The sequence below is a fragment of the Oryctolagus cuniculus genome, chromosome 2 (assembly GCF_051225735.1).
Source record: "Oryctolagus cuniculus isolate XC-2025 breed Fujian yellow rabbit chromosome 2, ASM5122573v1, whole genome shotgun sequence".
In the NCBI taxonomy this organism is placed as follows: Eukaryota; Metazoa; Chordata; class Mammalia; order Lagomorpha; family Leporidae; genus Oryctolagus; species Oryctolagus cuniculus.
Genome location: NC_142868.1, coordinates 165,657,013 through 165,672,844, shown reverse-complemented (window position 1 = coordinate 165,672,844; position 15,832 = coordinate 165,657,013). Strand labels below are relative to the sequence as shown.

At 45.2% G+C, this 15,832-nt stretch overlaps 1 long non-coding RNA gene across 2 annotated transcripts in view; it reads right to left on the bottom strand.

Moving 5' to 3' along the window:
- Positions 1-15,832, bottom strand: part of LOC149128133 (uncharacterized) — a 68,975-nt gene that overhangs the window by 39,753 nt on the left and 13,390 nt on the right. Inside the window, exon 2 of one of the 2 annotated variants that reach the window (XR_016229422.1) lies at positions 11,897-12,155. The exons of the other annotated variant lie outside the window; for it this stretch is intronic. This is a non-coding gene — a long non-coding RNA (uncharacterized LOC149128133). Of the gene's footprint in view, positions 1-11,896; positions 12,156-15,832 lie in introns of those variants that run through there. 2 annotated transcript variants of the gene reach the window in all.

Below are 15,832 nucleotides of genomic sequence, written 5' to 3'. Positions count from 1 at the left end.
AAACGGTGCCCATATGGGATGCAGGCACTGCAGATCGTGGCCTTACCTGCTACGCCACAGCGCCACCCCCTCCCTTCACTTTAAGCATTCACCAGCATGTGACCCCACTGAATGTCACTCTAATATTTAGTGTCTGCTTTCACACCTTTTTTAAAAAATGTTTTTCTCTTGGCTGGCGCCGCGGCTCAATAGGCTAATCCTCTGCCTACGGCGCCGGCACCCAGGGTTCTAGTCCCAGTTGGGGCGCTGGATTGTCCTGGTTGCTCCTCTTCCAATCCAGCTCTCTGCTGTGACCCAGGAGTGCAGTGGAGGATGGCCCAAGTGCTTGGGCCCTGCACCAGCATGGGAGACCAGGAGAAGCACCTGGCTCTTGGCTTCGGATCAGCGCAGTGCGCCGTCTGCAGTGGCCATTGGGGGGTGAACCAATGGAAAAAGGAAGACCTTTCTCTCTGTCTCTCTCTCTCACTGTCTACTCTGCCTGTCAAAAAAAAGTTTTTTTCTTTATATGTATATAGTTTTACTTGTACACACTGGGAGTACACCATTGGGAGAGCAGTTAAGCATAGTGATTAATGAGTGGATACTGGAACGAGACTGAATTCAAATCCCAGCTCATCTACCTACCAGATAGATAGGTGTGACTTCAGATAGGTTACTTCACCTCCCTAAGACTACATTTTCTCATTAATTGCCACAATGGTTGTGTGTATGTAAAAATTTGCCTTATTATGGAGATTCTATTGTCACTATATGTAAATCTCTTAAGACAGTTCCTGACATATAGAATATACTCCATAAATCTCATGATTATCTCTATGTATGTTATTTTGAGACTTGCTGTTCCTCTTTACAATATATATTAGGGATAATTCCACAGCAGTGTTTGTAGATTTGTCTCATTTTAAAAGTGTCTACAGGGGCCAGCATTGTGAGGCAGCTGGTAAGCCATCCCTTGTAACACCAACACCCCCATGAGAATGTCAGTTCACATCTTGGCTACTCTGCTTCTGAACCACCTTCCTGCTCTTGACTTTGGCCTGGCCCAGCCCTGGCTATTGTGAACATTTAGTGAATCAGCCAGCAGATGGAAGAACTCTTTGTCTCTGTTTCTATCATTCTGCCTTTCAAATAAATAAATATAAATGTCTACATAGTGTTTCATGGTACAACCGCCCTGTCTTTTATTGAGATGTGTCCCAACTTGGGTTGTTTCTAGTGTCCATTCCATTTCTCTTCTGAGAGTATAGGGTTCTAGAGTTAGTTACCAGTCATCATGATATTCCACTTTATTTATTTATTTAAAGACTTATTTATTTATTTGAAAGTCAGAATTACACAAAGAGAGGAGAGAGAGATCTTTCATCAGCTGGTTTATTCCCCAAATGGCTGCAATGGCCAGGAGCTCTTTGTGGGTCTTCCACATGGGTGCAGGGGCCCAAGGACTTGGGCCATCCTCTGCTGCTTTCCCAGGAACATTAGCAGGGAGCTGGATTGGAAGCGGAGCAACCAGGACTCAAACTGGCACCCTTATGGGATGCTGGCACTGAGAGGCAATGGCTTAATCTGCTACACCACAGCACCAGCCCCTCCACTTTATTTATTTAACACATATATCATTTGTTGTATGTTAGACAATGTCTTAATCAACTCACAAATGTAATTCATTTAATACTTTTAATGACATTTTTAAAGTAGGGGCTGTTTAGTCCCTATAATACAGATATGGAAACTGAGGCACAGAGCAATTAAGTAACCTGCCCAAGATTGCATGGCTAGGAAGGAGAGGGTTTGCATTTCAGCCCAGGCAGTAAGGTTCCCTAGTCCACAGGTGTGGCCACAATACTCTGCACCTCTCTTCTCTGTGTTAGGATCTGTGCCTTTTACTTCATTAAAACCTCAAGCCTTCTTTGTCACATTTTACACCCATGTCATGGATGGGAATTCAGTCTCTTTGCACTAGACCCAGAAATATACACGTAATCTCAGGGGCAACGTGATAGCTAAATCAACTTCACTCCTTAAACCACCAAGAGCAATGGGTGTAAGGGCTGTGAGGACTGCTCCTGACAACAGCACCCCCCATGAGAAACTAGCACCTGTGTTCAGAGGCCCCTTCTGCATCTCCATGCCACGCTGGCCTGCTGAGCCAATTCACAATGCAGGGCAGCAGATAGCTTGAAATAAACATTTTTGTGTTGTGCCTGGTTAAGGAACACTGTATACCCAACTAAGTAGCACAGAACACAGGCAAATAATCTCTCCTTTTCCCAATTCCCACTATGTATGAGTCCTTTCGCAACTGACTTAGCCAACTAAAATTCCTGAAATGCTAAGGTTTAGAAAGTCTGGTCAAAAGCTTGCTAGTAAAATAGGAAACTCTTTCTTCTCCGTCCTCTATCACTACCCCCATCCCGACCCTCAAGCTACTTTAGCTTTTAGACATGTGCACTAAATGCCTTTTCCCTTAAAGATATGGGTAAGATATTTCTTTTGGAGTGTGTCCAGACAATCTGGCAAATGCTTACTTGACATTAGCTGCAGGGAACATGTTAAAAAAAAATCAAAGGAACAAAAAATAAAATTAGAGCAGACTATGGGCCTATCGTCTTTAGGAATCAGGATATCTTTCCAAATGGAAGAATTTATGAAATTCAATGGGCTTTAAAAATTTTTTCCCTTTGTTAATGGAAAAAAGATATGTATGCATATAAATGTAATTTAATATTCTGGAAAGTTCTTATATTAATGATAAGATTTTAAATTTTCATTTCAAAAGTCATTGCTCTAACATACTAAAACCTGCATTTTTTCTATCTCTGGATTATGTCCTTACAGAAAGAAAGTACTTAAGAGCAGCCTTCCACCCATCCCAAAGCTTAACTTTTGGCTCAAGGAGCTTCCTGTTCTGTTCCAGCTGTGACATGTTGAAAGCAGATCTGGAAATTGTGGACCATTTGCTATACACTATGAGCCTTTACTGTAGCTCTAACCCTTCCTATCTTCGGATGTTGGGTGGGAGAAGGGGAGGGAAGCTCTGATAGGAACAGGAATGGGTCCTTCTCAGAGATTCCTTTCTGCTCCTTTACTGTGATCCAAGGGGACAAAGTGCCTTTGCAATATATGTTCACCCAACTCTTTTAATAGGGAGGTAGCTGAGCAATGAGGTAAAGAGCTTGCCTTGCTCTGGATCACAGTGCATACAGCTGGAGATTAAATACAGAAAACTATAGCCTTAGGAGAACTGCCAAGACCAAAGACAGAAGTTGATTGAAAAGAGGCAACCCACTTTCAAAAAAATGTCAGTCACCCCCTCTCCCCCAAAATCAATCACCATGCCCTCTGCCCCAGTGTAGGCTAGTAGAAACTGCTCTACGCTCTGGCCCCTGCTGAAGAAGTAGACCCAGCAGCCATGTTTTGAACCCTGTGATCCAGTTCTCTGAGCTCATAGCTGATTGGACCAGAGGTGGGTACCCAATTCAAGGGCAGAATTTCAGGTATAAACATTTAGACTAGGCCAATCTCAATCACTCTTTCAGAGGCATGGTGTTAAAACAGAGACGGTACCAGTTAATAGCAGAGCTGAAGAGTGTCATTGAACCATGTTTGTAATGGTCAAAGATAGTGATGACCTATGAATTTCAAACTGATGAGACCTGTACAGCTACCTCAAACTGAGAACTAGCTCCTAGCTCTAGTTTTTCTGAAGTCAACACACTGTGGTTCCTGTTCTTTTTTATTTGTTTATTTTTGAGAGATGGAGAGATGGAGAGAGAGAACTCCCATATACTAGCTTACTTCCCAAACCCCCACAGTGGCTAGGGCTAGGCTAAGCCAAGGCCAGAAATAGGACTTGAACCCAGGCATTCTGATTTTGGATGTGGGTGTCCCAAGTGATGTCTTAACCATTGAGCCAATTACTGTGAGCTGTTTCTGTATATTCCCAGTACTGACTGTTCTAAGGGTAGGTGACTTTTTTTTTTTTTAAAGATTTGCTTATTTATTTATTTGAAAGGTAGAGTGACAAAGAGAAAGAGGAACAGACAAAGAGAGAAACATTCCATCTACCTGTTCACTCCCCAGATGGCCACAATGGCCCTGTCTGAGCCAAGCCAGGATCCCAGAACTCCATTCTAGTCTCCCACGTCGGTGTCAGAGGTGCAGGTACGTGGGCCGTCTTCCACTACCTTTCCAAGTGTATTAGCAGGGAGCTGGATTGGAAGCAGAGCAGCCAGGATTTGAAACAGCACTCTGATATGGGATGCTAGTGTTGCAGGTGGCAGTTTAATCTGCTGTGCCACAATGCCGGCCCCTGACTTTTTCTTTAGGGATAATTTTTTATGTTCCATGAGGAGCCAAAGGAGGTGCAAACCGATTGTTCTGGGGGAAGCCCTGACTGTGGAGCAATCCAGGTGCAAATGTTTTCTATGGAGATTCTGAGGTTTCTGTTCAACAACGCAGAGCCATTCTTAATAGAAGCAAGGCCACCTCTGTCTAGACAGTCACATTGCCTCCATTGGTGATCAGTGGGGATTCCAGGACCAGGATTAAGAGTACTGGTGTTAAGTTGCATCCAGGATGAGGCGGCATGCCCCAGCACCACAGCGACAGGCTGAGTGGAGAGGACCTGTTGCTGGGGTACTTTAGCAACACTATCTTATATTCAGTTTATGATTTCCTTTTTCTGCACTGTAATTCTCTTGTGTAATCCTCAAACCTTCATAAAATTCGTGAAAACTGTAGGCGTATGTTTGCTGTATCTTGGGATATAAAACGTGTTCACATGTCATGGTGAAATAGATGATGCAGTGATAGCCACCTGGAGAAGTTCTTAGGACAGGAAGTGATGGGGAGGAACTCTGGAGCACAGCTGTGGGATGCAAGGAGACCAGGGGAACCAGGATGGGTGGGGGAGTCATACTTGCTGGGGAGTCCTGGAAGTACCTGGAAAGAGGACTGAATTCTAGTGGTCAGACAAAGTAGAGAGTAGTGTTACAGGGCCAGTGCTGTGGCACAGTAGGATAATCCTCCACCTGCGTCACCAGCATCCCATATGGGCATTGGTTCTAGTCCTGGCTGCTCCACTTCCAATCCAGCTCTCTGCTATGGCCTGGGAAAGCAGTGTAGGATGGCCCAAATGCTTGGCCCCCTGCACCCACGTGGGAGACCCGGAAGAAGCTCTCGGCTCCTGGCTTCATATGGGCTCAGCTCCAGCCATTGTAGCCATTTGGGAGTGAACCAGCAGATGGAAGACCTTTTTTTCTGTCTCCCTCTCACTCTCTGTAACTCTACCTCTCAAATAAATAAATATCTTAAAAAAAAAAAACAAACAAACAAGTAGAGTTACAGGATGTGAAGGGTAATCCAGCAAGGTTGGATAACCTGGTGTATTAATCTCTGCCTCTCTTTCTTCCTCTCTTTCATTTGTGGTAATCCACTCCTTAACCATAGTATTACTTTCCAAGGTTTCAGTTGCCCATAGTCAGCTGTGATCTGAATATATTAAATGGAAAGTTCCAGAAATAAGCAGTTTATAAATTTTAAATAACATTAATTGCTGTATGCTATTATAATTGTTCTATTTTATTATTGTTTCTGCTAACCTCTTACTGTGACTAATTTGTAAGCTGAACATTCTAATGTATAGGAAGAACATAGCATATTCAAGGTTCAGTTCTATCTATGATTTCAAGAATCCACTGAGGGTCTTAGAACATATCCTACTGCATATACAGTATACACACATACAAATGCATATACAAGTGTGTGTAGAATAAATGGTAAGTTACGTCAACATTGGGCTAGTAGTATACAGACACTTTTTTTATTTGAAAGATGGAGTTACAAAGAGGGAAAAGCAGAGGCAGAGAGAGAGAGAGAGAGATCTTCCATATGCTTGTTCACTCCCCAAATGGCTACAATGGCTGGGGCTGGGCCAGACAGAAGCCAGGAGCTTCTTCTGAGTCTCCCATGAAGTACTTGGGCCATCCTCCACTGCTTTTCCCAGGCATATGGAGCTGGATTGGAAGTGGAGCAGTGGGACTCAAACCAGCACCCCTGTGGGAGGCCAGCACTCTAAGTGACAGCTTAACCCGCTATGCCACAGAGCCAACCCCCTTTACAGACAATTTTGATCCTAATTTTTACTCCACTTTATATCATGAGCCTTTCTTAATATCTCTAAATATTGTTCAAGTATAACATATATAATAAATACTGGCCTCTTAATAACCTCTTATATGATTATACTATAACTTACTTAACTGATTCCCATGTTGGGACTCCCCCCCCCAATTTTTTATTTGGCAAATAATGCCACAGTGAACATTCTTACTTATTCTTCTTTGTATATTAAAAATTCTTTCTTAAAATCTGCTGTTAGAAGTGTATTTCCGGCTGGCGCTGCAGCTCAATAGGCTAATCCTCCACCTAGCGGGCCCCGGCACACCGGGTTTTAGTCCCAGTCGGGGCACCGGATTCTTTCCCGGTTGCCCCTCTTCCAAGCCAGCTCTCTGCTGTGGCCTGGGAAGGCAGTAGAGGATGGCCTAAGTGTTTGGGCCCTGCACCCCATGGGAGACCAGGAGAAGCACCTGGCTCCTGCCTTCGGATCAGCGTGGTGCGCCGGCCGCAGCGCGCCAGCCGTGGCGACCATTGGAGGGTGAACCAACGGCAAAAGGAAGACCTTTCTCTCTGTCCACTCTGCCTGTCAAAAAAAAAAAAAAAAAAAAAAAAAAAGATGTGTATTTCCTGTGGCAGACCGTATGAACAGTTGTAAGGCTTTTGATAGAGGTCAACAAATTGCCCACAGAAAAGATTAAACCCAAAAGGATTCCAAAGCCACCCCCAACCCAGCCCCAGAATTTTACAGGTGTGTGCTTTGTCTCCCCTTCCCCAGGGTCACTTGCACATTGGAAAATAGGCTGTGCCCATTTAGACTGGGCAAGATGGATGCAGGAGGGTGTTTGGCTACCAAGAGATTTCACTAAGAATATATGTTCCAAGTTCTGTGTCGAAAAGAGCGCTTTTGGCTGGTTCCATGGCTGAATAGGCTAATCCTCCACCTGCAACGCTGGCCCCCTGGGTTCTAGTCCTGGTCGGGGCACCGGATTCTGTCCTGGTCGCTCCTCTTCCTGTCCAGCTCTCTGCTGTGGCCCAGGAGTGCAGTGAAGGATGGCCTAAGTCCTTGGGCTCTGCACCTGCATGAGAGACCAGGAGAAGCACCTGGCTCTTGGCTTCGGATCAGCGCGGTGTGTTGGCCGCAGTGGCCATTGGGGGGTGAACCAACAGAAAAGGAAGACCTTTCTCTCTGCCTCTCTCTGTCTCACTGTCCACTCTGCCTGTCAAAAAAAAAAAAAAAAAAAAAAAGAGCGCTTTTATTTCCTTGCACAAGTCTTTCCTTCATAGTGGCTGTGAAGAAACAGTCACATTCCTTAAAAATAATTCTCTAGCTGCCTTCAGAGGGAACTTAGTCTTAATTCTCCCCTTTCTGCATTTTGGAGACAAGATGAAATAACCCATCATTAGTGGCAGGCCTGGGGGAAAATCTGCAACTCTCTCAAGTTTACCCTTCGCTGCAAGTAGGTACCCTGGCTCTACACAAAATGCCCAGTAGCACTTACATAACATTTATAGTCACCATGCCCTTACATTAAATGGGAGTGGAGGGGCTGGTGCTGTGGCATAGTAGGTTAAGCCTCTGCCTGTGATGCCAGTATCCCATATGGGCACCTGTTCGAGTCCTGGATGCTCCACTTTTGATCCAGCTCTCTGCTAAATACACCTGGGAAAGCAGAGGAAGATTCCCCAAGTCCTTGGGCCCTTACACCCATGTGGGAGACTCAAAAGAAGCTCCTGGCTCCTGGCTTCAGCCTGGCCCAGCCCTGGTCATTATAGCCATTTGTGGGAGTGAACCAGCTGATGGAAGATCTGTTTCTCTCTGTATTTCCTCCTCCTTATGTAACTCCGTCTTTCAAATAAATAAATAAAAAAATATGGCATTGGAGTAAGAACCCAGACCAATATTCCCACTAACTATTTGTACTTTATAAATATCATCATAGGAAATTTCAAAGGGAAAATATGATGGGGGCAGGGAAACCACTCATAGGACCTGACTGAGCTATTCAATTAGTGTATATTAGGGAAGCGGCTTTTCTCTGTTCTTTTTTTTTTTTTTTTTTTTTTTGACAGGCAAAGAGGACAGTGAGAGAGAGAGACAGAGAGAAAGGTCTTCCTTTTCCATTGGTTCACCCCCAAGTGGCCACTGTGGCTGGCGCACTGCGGCTGGTGCACTACACTGATCCGAAGCCAGGAGCCAGGTGCCTCTCCCAGTCTCCCATTCGGGTGCGGGGCCCAAGCACTTGGGCCATCCTCTATTGCACTCCCGGGCCACAGCAGAGAGCTGGACTGGAAGAGGGGCAACTGGGACAGAATCCAGTGCCTCGACCAGGACTAGAACCTGGGGTGCCGGCACCGCAGGCAGAGGATTAGCCTATTGAGCTGTGGCGCTGGCCTCTCTGTTCATTTTTCATGGGAAGTTATTTGCTAGAAGTACATTACAGCTCTGCAGGTTAAGCATTTGGCCTCACAAATCCTCCACTGCATTTGTGGATGGAAAATTCAGCTCTCCTGGATCATAATTATGTCACAAAGAACCTGAACCAGTGCTGGACATTTGAAAAAAAATATCTATTTATTTATTTGAAAGGCAGAGCAAGGGGGGGGGGGAGAAAAAGTCTTCCATCTTTTGATTCACTCCCCAAGCGGCCAGGTCTGGGCCAGACCAAAGCCAGGAGTCAGGAACTTCATCCTGGTATATCACATGGGTGGCAGGAACCCAAGGACTTAAGCTATCATCTGCTACCTTCCCAGTCACATCAGCAGGGAGCTAGATCTGAAGCCAAGTAGCCTAGGCTTGAACTAGTGCTCAGACACAGGATATTGACATCACAGGCAGCAGTTTAACCTGCTGCAACACAATGCTGGCCCTCTTTCACTTGTCTTTAATAACATTGTTCCTAACTACCAAAGAAATACATGTCCCTCCATGTACAAGAATAAAACAGGGTCCAGCTCTGTGGTATAGTGGGTAAAGCCGCCGTCTGCAGTGCTGGCATCCCATGTGAGTACTGGTTCGAGTTCTGGCTGCTCCACTTCCAATCCAGCTCTCTGCTATGGCCTGGGAAAGCAATAGAAGATGTTCCTTGGGCCCCTGCACCTACGTGGGAGACCTGGAAAAAGCTCCTGGCTTCTAGCTTTGGATCATCCAGCTCCAGCTATTGTTGCAGCCATTTGGGGAGTGAACCGGTGGATGGAAGACCTCTCTCTCTCTCTCTCTCTCTCTCTCTCTGTCTCTCTCCCTCTCTGTAACTCTGCTTTCAGATAAATAAATCTTTTAAAAAAGAATAAAACAAAAGTCATCCATAATCCCAGAACCCAAAGATAACCACTATTAACATTTTAATTGGGGGCAAGCATTTGGTGCTCACTGCTTAGGATGCCTGTAATCCCATACTGGAGTAACTAGTTGGAGTCTCCATTACTCTGATTCTGATCCAGCTTCCTGCCTATGCATATCCTGGGAGGCAACAGGTAATGGTCCAAGAAGTTGGTTGCCTGCCACCCACATGGGAGACCTGAACTGAGTTCTGGGCTTCTGGCTTCGGCCTTATCTAACTGTAGTTCTTGAGGGCATTTGAAGAGTGAACCAGCAAATGGAAGCTCTCTCTCTCTCTGCTTCTCTCTCTCAATCTCTGTCTCTCTGTCTCTCTCTCAAATCACAGAATCTCATCCATGGATTTTTTTTTTTTTTTTTTTTTTGGACAGGCAGAGTGGAGAGTGAGAGAGACAGAGAAAGGTCTTCCTTTTGCCATTGGTTCATCCCTCAATGGCCACTGCAGCCAGCGCACCGCGCCGATCCGAAGCCAGGAGCCAGGTGCTTCTCCTGGTCTCCCATGCTGGTACAGGGTTCAAGGACCTGGGCCACCCTCCACTGCACTCCTGGGCCACAGCAGAGAGCTGGACTGGAAGAGGAGCAACTGGGACAGAATCCGGCACCCCGACCAGGACTAGAACCCGGTGTGCCAGCGCCACAAGTGGAAGATTAGCCTATTGAGCCGCAGCGCCGGCCTTATCCATGGATTTTGACACACACAATCATTTCTTCTAATCCTGATATTATTCAGTAATACCAGTTTGTAATCTCCTATATTCATTTAACAGAAAATGTCAACATTTTCACATAACATTAAACATTTTTTACAATATGATTTTTATACCTGTGTAGTGTTCTAACTTGTGAATGTAGTGTTCTAACCCATTACTTAACCAGAACTTTCTGGTTGTACTTACAGTTCATTTCTGTTTTTGCCTCATTAAAAATAATAGTGAGGAGACTTCTTGGAACATAAATCTTTGTATATAGCTTGATTATTTCTTTTGGACTAATTCCACAGTGTGAAATTGTTGAATTACAGGTAGTCACATTTTAGGAGTTTTGATTCATATTACTAAGTTATTCTCCAGAAATACTGGCCATTTTACTCTCTAAATGAGAGTGCCATATTACCTTCTTCTTTATCTACACTGAACAATAGTTAAAACAAAGCACAACTTCACACTAATTTGATATCTGTCACACAATATTTCTACTGCTTTGTTTTTATTTTTTTAAGAACAGTTTTAGGTTCACAATAAAACTGAGAGGAAGACACAGATACCTCTGATGTTCCCACCCCAACATATGTATAGCCTCCTGTATTATCAGCATCCTGCACCAGAAGGGCATATTTGTTGTTTTTAAGATTTATTTATTTTTTATTTAAAAAGCAGAGCGACAGAGATTGAGAGATCTTCCATCAGCTAGTTCACACCCCAGATGGCTATGACAGTCAGAGGTTGGCCATGCTGAAGCTAGGAGTATGAAACTCCATCCTGGTCTCCCATATGGGTAGCAGGGGCCCAAGCACTTGGGTCATATTTTGCTCCTCCCCAGGCGTGTTTGCAGGGAGGTAGATGGAAGCAGAGCAACCAGGACTTGAACTGCACTTTGAATGGGATGCCTGTGTCACAAGAGGCCTCTTAGTCTGCTGCACCACAATGCAGGCCCCAACACTGACTCACCATTATCACCCCAAAGTCTATAGTTTACCTTACTGTTTGCTCTTGGTTGGGGAATATTCTATGGGTTTGGACAAATGTATAATGATATGCATCATCTACTTTTTTCTTTTTTGACAGGCAAAGTTAGACAGAGAGAAAGGTCTTCCTTTTCCATTGGTTCACCCCTCAAATGGCCACTATGGACAGCGTGCTGAAGCCAGTGCGTTGCGCTGATCCAAAGCCAGGAGCCAGTTGCTTTCTCCTGGTCTTCCATGCAGGTGCAGGGCCCAAGCACTTGGGCCATCTTCCACTGCACTCCCTGGCCACAGCAGAGAGCTAGACTGGGAAAGGAGCAACCGGGTCAGAATCCGGCGCCCAACCGGGACTAGAACCCAGGGTTCTGGCGCCGCAGGTGGAGGATTAGCCAAGTGAGCCGTGGTGCTGGCCTGCATCATCTACGTTTATAGCATCACACAGAACAGTTTTCCTAACCAAAAACTCTGCCATGCTCTGAGTGTCCCTCCCTCCCCACTAATCTCTACTAACCACTGATCTTTTAACTGCTTCAATAGTGTTCCCCCATCCAGAATGTCATAGCACTGGAATCATACAGCATGTGTCCTATTAAGATTGGCTTTTTCACTTAGTTATATGCACCTTTTTATGGGTTAACAGCTTATTGCACTAACTTTTCCATTGTCTGGATGGACCACAATTTATCCACTTACCTACTGAAGGTTATTTCAGTTGCTTCCAAGTTTTGGCAATTATGAACAAAACTGCTATAAACATCCATATATGAGCTAGTGTGCATGTGCTGTTTTTATTTTTTTTTAAGATTTTATTTATTTATTTGAGAGGTAGAGTTACAGACAGTGGGATGGAGAGACAGAGAGAGAAGTCTTCCGTCCATTGGTTCACTCCCCAAATGGCCGCAACGGCTGGAGCTGCGCAGATCTGAAGCCAGGAGCCAGGTGCCGCGTCCTGGTCTCCCGTGTGGGTGCAGAGGCCATGGGCTTGGGCCACCTTCTTTTGCTTTCCCAGGCCACAGCAGAGAGCTGGATTGGAAGAGGAGCAGCTGGGACTAGAACTGGTGCCCATATGGGATGCTGGTGCCATAGGCAGAGGATTAACCTACTGCACCATAGTGCCGGCCCCATGTTGGGCTGTTTTTAAATATTCTTGATCTTATACACAATTATCAATGATTTACAGTTCTTCTTTCAGAAATGCCTGCATATGTGTTTTATTGTGTCTGTATTTTTTGTTTATTTAAAATATTTATTTATTTGAAAGTCAGAGAGAGAAGGAGAGGCAGAGAGAGAGGTCTTCCATCTGCTGGTTCACTCCCCAATTGGCCGCAACAGCCAGAGCTCTGCCACTCTGAAGCCAGGAGCAAGGGGCTTCCTCCACGTCTCCCATGTGGGTGCAGCAGGGGCTCAAGGACTCCGGCCGGGCCGGCACCGTGGCTCAGTAGGCTAATCCTCCGCCTTGCGGCGCCAGCACACCGGGTTCTAGTCCCGGTCGGGGCGCCGGATTCTGTCCCGGTTGCCCCTCTTCCAGGCCAGCTCTCTGCTGTGGCCAGGGAGTGCAGTGGAGGATGGCCCAAGTGCTTGGGCCCTGCACCCCATGGGAGACCAGGGTAAGTACCTGGCTCCTGCCATCAGATCAGCGTGGTGTGCTGCCTGCGGTGGCCATTGGAGGGTAAACCAATGGCAAAGGAAGACCTTTCTCTCTGTCTCTCTCTCTCACTGTCCATTCTGCCTGTCAAAAAAAAAAGGACTCCGGCCATCTTCCACTGCTTTCCCAGGTCATAGCAGAGAGCTGGGTCAGAAGTGGAGCAGCCGGGACTCGAATCGGCACCTGTATGGAATGTCGGCACTGCAGGCAGCAGCTCTACCCACTATGCCACAGCTCTGGCCCTCTTTTTTACAATTTTTAAAATTTATTTTCCTTTTGAAAGGCAGAGAGGGTGAGATCTTCCACTCCCTGGTTCATGCCTCAAACACTTGCAATAGGAATGACTGGGCCAGGCTGAAGCCAGGAACCAGGAACTCCACCTGGGTCCCATAAATGGGTGGCTGGGACCTAAGTACTTGAGCCATCACCCACTGCCTCCCACAGTGTATAATATCAGGAAGCTGGATTGAAAGTTGAGTAGCTGGGATTCAAACCCCAGTACTCCAATATGAGGTATAGGCATCCCAAGAGGAGCAACAACCATGCCTGTTATGCTTATATTTCTTTCTTTTTTAAAGATTTATTTACTTATTTGAAAGGCAGAGTTACAGAGAAAGAGAAAAGGAGAGACAGAGAGAGACATATGAGAGATGTCATCCATCTAATGCCTCACTCCCCAAATAGCCACAATGGCCAGGGCTGGGCCAGGCTGAAGCCAGAAACCTGGAGCTTCATTTGCGTCTCCTATGTGGGTGGCAATGGCCCAAGCACTTTGCTCATCTTCTGTGGCATTCCCAGCCACATTAGCAGGGAGCTGGATTGGAAGTGGAACAGCTGGGATTGGAACGGAGCCTATATGGGATGCTGGTGTCGCAGGAGGTGGCTTAATGTGTTATGGCACAATGCCAGCCCTGCGCCTGTGTTTCTTGACCTGTGATCTGGTCAACTTGATAGGCTTGGTTTTCTGTAAAATACTGGATAAATGAGACTGGAACCTGCTCCATACTAACAGGAAAATGCTTTTCTTACAACTCTGGTCCTGCAAGGACTTGGGCTCTTGCCTAGAAATGGCTTCCCACTCTTGGGTGAGGACAACCCACATTACACTAAGGATTGTCTGTCTTACCTCACAGGCTGGTACAAATGGCAGCATGGCAATGTTAGTTTCAATTCTGGAATGATCGTGTACACATTTCATTTATAGAATAACAGATTTGATTCATACTTGTCCACAAACTTCAATCACCATTGTTCACAAAGAAGGGAGAGCTCATCTGAAAGTGACCATTCAGTTAAGTGCAGTCCCCCAGACACCCAAGAGTGAAAAATTCCTGTTCTGAAAGGGGGGCCTTGAAGATAAGCAGCATCACTTATGCAACTGGGAACACTTGCTGTTAGGGACCATTCAAATCTGATCACACACTCAGTAAGGGCCAAGCAAAATTTTAGGGTAGGAACAAGAAGAAACAAAAAGTTTGCTGGGGTCAGCACTGTGGCATAGTGGGTAAAGCTATTGATTGCAGTTCTGCATCCCAAATGGGCACTGGTTCATTTCCACTTCAGATCCAGCTCCTTACTAATGGCATGAGAAAAGCAGTGGGAGATGACGCAAGTGCTTGGGCCCCTATGACCTTGAAGGAGAACTGGAAGAGGCTCCTAGCTTTGGTTTGGCCTAGGCCTGCCCATTGAGGTCATCTCAGGAGTGAAAGAGTGGATGGAGGATCTTTCTTTGTGCCTCTCCCTCTTTCTATGTAACTCTGCCTTTCAAATAAGTAAATAAATCTTTTTTTTTTTTTTAAAGGTTGGGGCCGGTGCTGTGGTGTAGCAGTGAAAGCCGCCGTCTGTGGCACCATCATCCTATATGGGCACCTGCTCGAGTCCTGGCTGCTCCATTTCTGATCCAGCTTCCTGTTAAAGTACCTGGGAAAGCTGTGGAAGATGGCCCAATGCTTGGGCCCCTGTACCCATATGGGAGACCTAGAAGTTCCTGGCTCCTGGCTTTGGATCAGCCAAGCTCAGGCCATTGTAGCTATTTGGGGAGTGAACCAGCAGATGGAAGATCTCTCTCTCTGTCTCTCCCACTTCTCTCTCTCTCTCTAACTCTGCCTTTCAAAAAAATAAATAAATAAATCTTTTTTTTAAAAAAAAAAAGCTTGCTGATCACATATCTGACACAACTTTTCTGTTTGCATGCACATGCATGCATTATTATCTTGGGGCTGGGCATTAGCCTAGTGGTTAATACATCAGTTAAGGTGTCCCCATCCTGTATTGGAGTACCTGTGTTCAATTCCTGGTTCTAGCTGTTGACTCTAGCTTCCTGCAGGAGGCAGCAGGTGATGACTCAAGTAATTGGGTCCCTGCCACCCATGTGGGAAGCTTGGATTGAGTTCTGGTTCTTGGCTTCAGACTCAGCCCACCCCTGGCATTGCCAGCATTTGGTGAGGGACCCTAAGATGAGAGTTACCTGTCTCTGTTTCTCTCTGTCTCTCTAAGTTCTCAGATTAAAAATAAATTTCAGGTTAAATTTATTTTTAAATTATTTTAAAAAGAAACAGGATGATCAAAAGGATCTTTTTATATTTCTTCTTTTTATCCAAAAATAATTACAGACTGCTTAGAGGCAAATGAATGCAGTTACACCCATAAGAACCCTAAAGTTACAGCTGACTGCTCTGAAGAACCTTTGACAGACAGTAGAAAACTGACTGCCTTCCTAAAGTCTGCAGGCAAAAAGAAAACTGCTTCTTAAATCCACTGGAAAGACTTTATGTGCTTTAATTGCATCCACAAAGGACCATAAACTAGGGGTGGGGAACCTCCAGGTCTTTACTTTTCTTATTACAGTTTTAATGTTTCATTGCACTTGAAAACCACTTATAACTTCTTATATTTCTACATAAAGTTTATTTTTAAATGCCTGTTCTTTTCTCATAGACTTCTGACACTTGGACAGAGAAAGATTTAAAATAAATCAAAATAAATCTAATACTTTATGTTTATTATGTAAATCAAATACAGTTTTAACTTTGTGTCTTTACACACTTCTTTCATG